Source organism: Heterodontus francisci, chromosome 27 (genome assembly GCF_036365525.1).
Source record: "Heterodontus francisci isolate sHetFra1 chromosome 27, sHetFra1.hap1, whole genome shotgun sequence".
NCBI classification, from domain to species: domain Eukaryota; kingdom Metazoa; phylum Chordata; class Chondrichthyes; order Heterodontiformes; family Heterodontidae; genus Heterodontus; species Heterodontus francisci.
The window spans coordinates 8,787,768-8,794,670 of record NC_090397.1 but is presented as its reverse complement, the minus strand read 5'-3'; positions in this window follow the sequence as shown (position 1 = coordinate 8,794,670).

The following is a 6,903-nucleotide window of genomic DNA, read 5'->3' as shown; positions in this document are numbered from 1 at the left end:
AAGTGAGGGCAGGAAGTGAGGGCAGGGGGTAAGTGCAGGGGGTAAGGGCAGGGAGTGAGGGCAGTGATTGAGGGCAGGGAGGGTGTGCAGGGAGTGAGGGCAGGGTGTGAAGGCAGGGAGTGTGTGCAGGGAGTGAGGGCAGGGAGTGAGGACAGGGAGTGAGGACAGGGGGGAGGGCAGGGAGTGAGGACAGGGAGTGAGGACAGGGAGTGAGGGCAGGGGGTGAGGACAGGGGGTGAGGGCAGGGAGTGAAGGCAGGGAGTGAGGGCAGGGAGTGAGGACAGGGAGTGAGGACAGGGGGTGAGTGCAGGGAGTGAGGGCAGGCAGTGAGGACAGGGGGTGAGGACAGGGGGTGAGGACAGGGGGTGAGGGCAGGGAGTGAGGGCAGGGGGTGAGAGCAGGGAGTGAGGACAGCGGGTGAGTGCAGGGGATTAAGGCACGGAGTGAAGACCGGTGTAAAGGTAGGGAGAGAGGGCTGGGAGTGAGAACAGGGGGTAAGGGCAGGGTGTGAGGGTAGGGAGTGAGGGCAGGGAGTGAGGGCAGGGGGTGTGGACAGGGGCTGAAGGCAGAGAGTGAGGACAGGGAGTGAGGGCAGATAGTGAGGACAGGGGGTAAGTGCAGGGGGTGAGGGAAGGGGGTGAGGGCAGGGAGTGAGGGCATGGAGTGAGGGCAGGAGAAGAGGGTAGGGACTGAGGGTGGGGAGTGATGGCAGTGAGTGAGGGCAGGGAGTGAGGGCAGGGGCTGAGGGCAGGAGGTGAGGGCAGGGGGTGAGGGCAGGGAGTGATGGCGAGGGCTGAGGGCAGAGTGTGAGGGCAGGGGCTGAGGGCAGGGAGTGAGGGCAAGGGCTCAGGGTAGGGAGTGAGGACAGGAGCTGAGGGTAGGGAGTGAGCTCAGGGGGTAAGGGCAGGGAGTGAGGGCAGGGAGTGAGGGCAGGGAGTGAAGACTGGGGTGAGGGCAGGGAGTGAGGGCAGGGAGTGAGGACAGGGGGTGAGGACAGGGAGTGAGGACAGAGGGTCAGGGCAGGGGGTGAGGATAGGGGGTAGGGCAGGGAGTGAGGGCAGGGAGTGAGGCCTGGAAGTGAGGGCAGGGAGTGAGGGCAGGGGGTAACTGCAGGGAGTGAGAGCAGGGAGTGAGGGCAGCGAGTGAGGGCAGGGGGTGAGGGCACGGGGTAAGGTCAGGGAGTGAGGGCAGAGAGTGAAGACTGGGGTGAAGGCAGGGAGTGAGGACAGGGAGTGAGGGCAGGGAGTGAGGGCAGGGGGTAACTGCAGGGAGTGAGAGCAGGGAGTGAGGGCAGGGAGTGTGGGCAGGGAGTGTGGGCAGGGAGTGTGGGCAGGGGGTGAGGGCAGGGAGTGAGGGCAGGGAGTGAGGGCAGGGGGTAAGGGCAGGGGGTAAGGGCAGGGAGTGAGGACAGGGCTTGAGGACATGGAGTGAGGACAGGGAGTGAGGACAGAAGCTAAGGGCAGTGGGTGAGGATAGGGGGTAGGGCAAGGAGTGAGGGCAGGGAGTGAGGGCAGGGGGTAAGGGCAGGGAGTGAGGGCAGGGAGTGATGGCAGCGAGAGTGTGCAGAGAGTGTGTGCAGAGAGTGAGGGCAGGGAGTGAGGACGGGGGGGAGGGCAGGAAGTGAGGGCAGGGAGTGAGTACAGGGAGTGAGGACAGGGGGTGAGGGCAGGGAGTGAGGACAGGGAGTGAGGACAGGGAGTGAGGACAGGGGGTAAGGGTAGGGAGTGAGGGCAGGGAGTGAGGGCAGGGAGTGTGTGCAGGGTGTGAGGACAGGGGGTGAGGGCAGGGAGTGAGGGCAGGGAGTGAGGACAGGGAGTGAGGACAGGGGGTGAGGGCAGGGAGTGAGGACAGGCGGTTAGTGCAGGGGGTAAGGGTAGGGAGTGAGGGCAGGGAGTGAGGGCAGGGAGTGAGGACAAGGGGTAAGTGTAGGGAGTGGGGGCAGGTGGTGAGGGCAGGGAGTGAGGGCAGGGAGTGAGGACAGGGAGTGAGGACAGGGGGTGAGGGCAGGGAGTGAGGACAGGGGGTGAGTGCAGGGGGTGAGGGCAGGGAGTGAAGACTGGGGTAAAGGTAGGGAGTGAGGACTGGGAGTGAAGACTGGGGTGAGGGCAGGGAGTGAGAACAGGGGATAAGGGCAGGGAGTGAGGGTAGGGAGTGAGTGCAGGGAGTGAGTGCAGGGAGTGAGGGCAGGGAGTGAGGGCAGGGGGCAAGGGCAGGGAGTGAGGGCAGGTGGTAAGGGCAGGGAGTGAGAGCAGGGAGTCATGGCAGGGACTGATGGCAGGAAGTGTGTGCAGGGAGTGAGGACACGGAGTGATGGCAGGGAGTGTGTGCAGGGAGTGAGGGCAGGGAGTGAGGGCAGGGAGTGAGGACAGGGAGTGAGGACAGGGGGGAGGGCAGGGAGTGAGGACAGGGAGTGAGGACAGGGAGTGAGGACAGGGAGTAATGGTAGGGAGTGAGGGCAGGGGGTGAGGACAGGGGGTAAGGGCAGGGAGTGTGAGTACGGAGTGAGAGCAGGGAGTGAGTGCAGGGAGTGAGGGCAGGCAGTGAGGGCAGGGAGTGAGGGCAGGGGGTGAGGGCAGGGAGTGAGGGCAGGGTTTAAGGGCAGGGAGTGAGGGCAGGGAGTGAGAGCAGGGGCTAATTGCAGGGAGTGAGGACAGGGGGTGAGGACAGAGGGTAAGGGCAGGGGGTGAGAATAGGAGGTAAGGGCAGGAAGTGAGGGCAGGAAGTGAGGGCAGGGGGTAAGTGCAGGGGGTAAGGGCAGGGAGTGAGGGCAGTGATTGAGGGCAGGGAGTGTGTGCAGGGAGTGAGGGCAGGGTGTGAAGGCAGGGAGTGTGTGCAGGGAGTGAGGGCAGGGAGTGAGGACAGGGAGTGAGGACAGGGGGGAGGGCAGGGAGTGAGGACAGGGAGTGAGGACAGGGAGTGAGGGCAGGGGGTGATGACAGGGGGTGAGGGCAGGGAGTGAAGGCAGGGAGTGAGGGCAGGGAGTGAGGACAGGGAGTAGGACAGGGGGTGAGTGCAGGGAGTGAGGGCAGGCAGTGAGGACAGGGGGTGAGGACAGGGGGTGAGGACAGGGGGTGAGGGCAGGGAGTGAGGGCAGGGGGTGAGAGCAGGGAGTGAGGACAGCGGGTGAGTGCAGGGGATTAAGGCACGGAGTGAAGACCGGGGTAAAGGTAAGGAGAGAGGGCTGGGAGTGAGAACAGGGGGTAAGGGCAGGGTGTGAGGGTAGGGAGTGAGGGCAGGGAGTGAGGGCAGGGGGTGTGGACAGGGGCTGAAGGCAGAGAGTGAGGACAGGGAGTGAGGACAGGGAGTAAGGGTAGGGAGTGAGGGCAGGGAGTGAGGACAGGGAGTGAGTGCAGGGAGTGAGGGCAGGGGGTGAGGACAGGGCATGAGGACAGGGGGTGAGGGCACGGAGTGAGGGCAGGGAGTGCGGGCAGGGAGTGAGGACAGGGAGTGAGGACAGGGGGTGAGGGCAGGGAGTGAGGACAGTGGGTGAGTGCAGGGGGTGAGGGCAGGGAGTGAAGAATGGGGTAAAGGGAGGGAGGGAGGGAAGGGAGTGAAGACTGGGTGAGGGCAGGGAGTGAGAACAGGGGGTAAGGGCAGGGAGTGTGGGTACGGAGTGAGAGCAGGGAGTGAGTGCAGGGAGTGAGGGCAGGGAGTGAGGGCAGGGAGTGAGGGCAGGGGGTAAGGGCAGGGAGTGAGGGCAGGGAGTGAGGACAGGGGGTGAGGGCAGGGAGTGAGGACAGGCGGTTAGTGCAGGGGGTAAGGGTAGGGAGTGAGGGCAGGGAGTGAGGGCAGGGAGTGAGGACAAGGGGTAAGTGTAGGGAGTGGGGGCAGGTGGTGAGGGCAGGGAGTGAGGGCAGGGAGTGAGGACAGGGAGTGAGGACAGGGGGTGAGGGCAGGGAGTGAGGACAGGGGGTGAGTGCAGGGGGTGAGGGCAGGGAGTGAAGACTGGGGTAAAGGTAGGGAGTGAGGACTGGGAGTGAAGACTGGGGTGAGGGCAGGGAGTGAGAACAGGGGATAAGGGCAGGGAGTGAGGGTAGGGAGTGAGTGCAGGGAGTGAGTGCAGGGAGTGAGGGCAGGGAGTGAGGGCAGGGGGCAAGGGCAGGGAGTGAGGGCAGGTGGTAAGGGCAGGGAGTGAGAGCAGGGAGTCATGGCAGGGACTGATGGCAGGAAGTGTGTGCAGGGAGTGAGGACACGGAGTGATGGCAGGGAGTGTGTGCAGGGAGTGAGGGCAGGGAGTGAGGGCAGGGAGTGAGGACAGGGAGTGAGGACAGGGGGGAGGGCAGGGAGTGAGGACAGGGAGTGAGGACAGGGAGTGAGGACAGGGAGTAATGGTAGGGAGTGAGGGCAGGGGGTGAGGACAGGGGGTAAGGGCAGGGAGTGTGAGTACGGAGTGAGAGCAGGGAGTGAGTGCAGGGAGTGAGGGCAGGCAGTGAGGGCAGGGAGTGAGGGCAGGGGGTGAGGGCAGGGAGTGAGGGCAGGGTTTAAGGGCAGGGAGTGAGGGCAGGGAGTGAGAGCAGGGGCTAATTGCAGGGAGTGAGGACAGGGGGTGAGGACAGAGGGTAAGGGCAGGGGGTGAGAATAGGAGGTAAGGGCAGGAAGTGAGGGCAGGAAGTGAGGGCAGGGGGTAAGTGCAGGGGGTAAGGGCAGGGAGTGAGGGCAGTGATTGAGGGCAGGGAGTGTGTGCAGGGAGTGAGGGCAGGGTGTGAAGGCAGGGAGTGTGTGCAGGGAGTGAGGGCAGGGAGTGAGGACAGGGAGTGAGGACAGGGGGGAGGGCAGGGAGTGAGGACAGGGAGTGAGGACAGGGAGTGAGGGCAGGGGGTGATGACAGGGGGTGAGGGCAGGGAGTGAAGGCAGGGAGTGAGGGCAGGGAGTGAGGACAGGGAGTAGGACAGGGGGTGAGTGCAGGGAGTGAGGGCAGGCAGTGAGGACAGGGGGTGAGGACAGGGGGTGAGGACAGGGGGTGAGGGCAGGGAGTGAGGGCAGGGGGTGAGAGCAGGGAGTGAGGACAGCGGGTGAGTGCAGGGGATTAAGGCACGGAGTGAAGACCGGGGTAAAGGTAAGGAGAGAGGGCTGGGAGTGAGAACAGGGGGTAAGGGCAGGGTGTGAGGGTAGGGAGTGAGGGCAGGGAGTGAGGGCAGGGGGTGTGGACAGGGGCTGAAGGCAGAGAGTGAGGACAGGGAGTGAGGGCAGATAGTGAGGACAGGGGGTAAGTGCAGGGGGTGAGGGAAGGGGGTGAGGGCAGGGAGTGAGGGCATGGAGTGAGGGCAGGGGAAGAGGGTAGGGACTGAGGGTGGGGAGTGATGGCAGTGAGTGAGGGCAGGGAGTGAGGGCAGGGGCTGAGGGCAGGAGGTGAGGGCAGGGGGTGAGGGCAGGGAGTGATGGCGAGGGCTGAGGGCAGAGTGTGAGGGCAGGGGCTGAGGGCAGGGAGTGAGGGCAAGGGCTCAGGGTAGGGAGTGAGGACAGGAGCTGAGGGTAGGGAGTGTGCTCAGGGGGTAAGGGCAGGGAGTGAGGGCAGGGAGTGAAGACTGGGGTGAGGGCAGGGAGTGAGGGCAGGGAGTGAGGACAGGGGGTGAGGACAGGGAGTGAGGACAGAGGGTCAGGGCAGGGGGTGAGGATAGGGGGTAGGGCAGGGAGTGAGGGCAGGGAGTGAGGCCTGGAAGTGAGGGCAGGGAGTGAGGGCAGGGGGTAACTGCAGGGAGTGAGAGCAGGGAGTGAGGGCAGCGAGTGAGGGCAGGGGGTGAGGGCATGGGGTAAGGTCAGGGAGTGAGGGCAGAGAGTGAAGACTGGGGTGAAGGCAGGGAGTGAGGACAGGGAGTGAGGGCAGGGAGTGAGGGCAGGGGGTAACTGCAGGGAGTGAGAGCAGGGAGTGAGGGCAGGGAGTGTGGGCAGGGAGTGTGGGCAGGGGGTGAGGGCAGGGAGTGAGGGCAGGGAGTGAGGGCAGGGGGTAAGGGCAGGGGGTAAGGGCAGGGAGTGAGGACAGGGCTTGAGGACAAGGAGTGAGGACAGGGAGTGAGGACAGAAGGTAAGGGCAGTGGGTGAGGATAGGGGGTAGGGCAAGGAGTGAGGGCAGGGAGTGAGGGCAGGGGGTAAGGGCAGGGAGTGAGGGCAGGGAGTGATGGCAGCGAGTGTGTGCAGAGAGTGAGGGCAGGGAGTGAGGACGGGGGGGAGGGCAGGAAGTGAGGGCAGGGAGTGAGTACAGGGAGTGAGGACAGGGGGTGAGGGCAGGGAGTGAGGGCAGGGAGTGAGGACAGGGAGTGAGGACAGGGGGTAAGGGTAGGGAGTGAGGGCAGGGAGTGAGGGCAGGGAGTGAGGGCAGGGAGTGAGGACAGGGGGTGAGGGCAGGGAGTGAGGGCAGGGAGTGAGGACAGGGAGTGAGGACAGGGGGTGAGGGCAGGGAGTGAGGACAGGGGGTGAGTGCAGGGGGTAAGGGTAGGGAGTGAGGGCAGGGAGTGAGGGCAGGGAGTGAGGACAAGGGGTAAGTGTAGGGAGTGGGGGCAGGTGGTGAGGGCAGGGAGTGAGGGCAGGGAGTGATGACAGGGAGTGAGGACAGGGGGTGAGGGCAGGGAGTGAGGACAGGGGGTGAGTGCAGGGGGTGAGGGCAGGGAGTGAAGACTGGGGTAAAGGTAGGGAGTGAGGGCTGGGAGTGAAGACTGGGGTGAGGGCTGGGAGTGAGAACAGGGGATAAGGGCAGGGAGTGAGGGTAGGGAGTGAGTGCAGGGAGTGAGTGCAGGGAGTGAGGGCAGGGAGTGAGGGCAGGGGTTAAGGGCAGGGAGTGAGGGCAGGTGGTAAGGGCAGGGAGTGAGAGCAGGGAGTGATGGCAGGGACTGATGGCAGGGAGTGTGTGCAGGGAGTGAGGGCACGGAGTGATGGCAGGGAGTGTGTGCAGGGAGTGAGGGCAGGGAG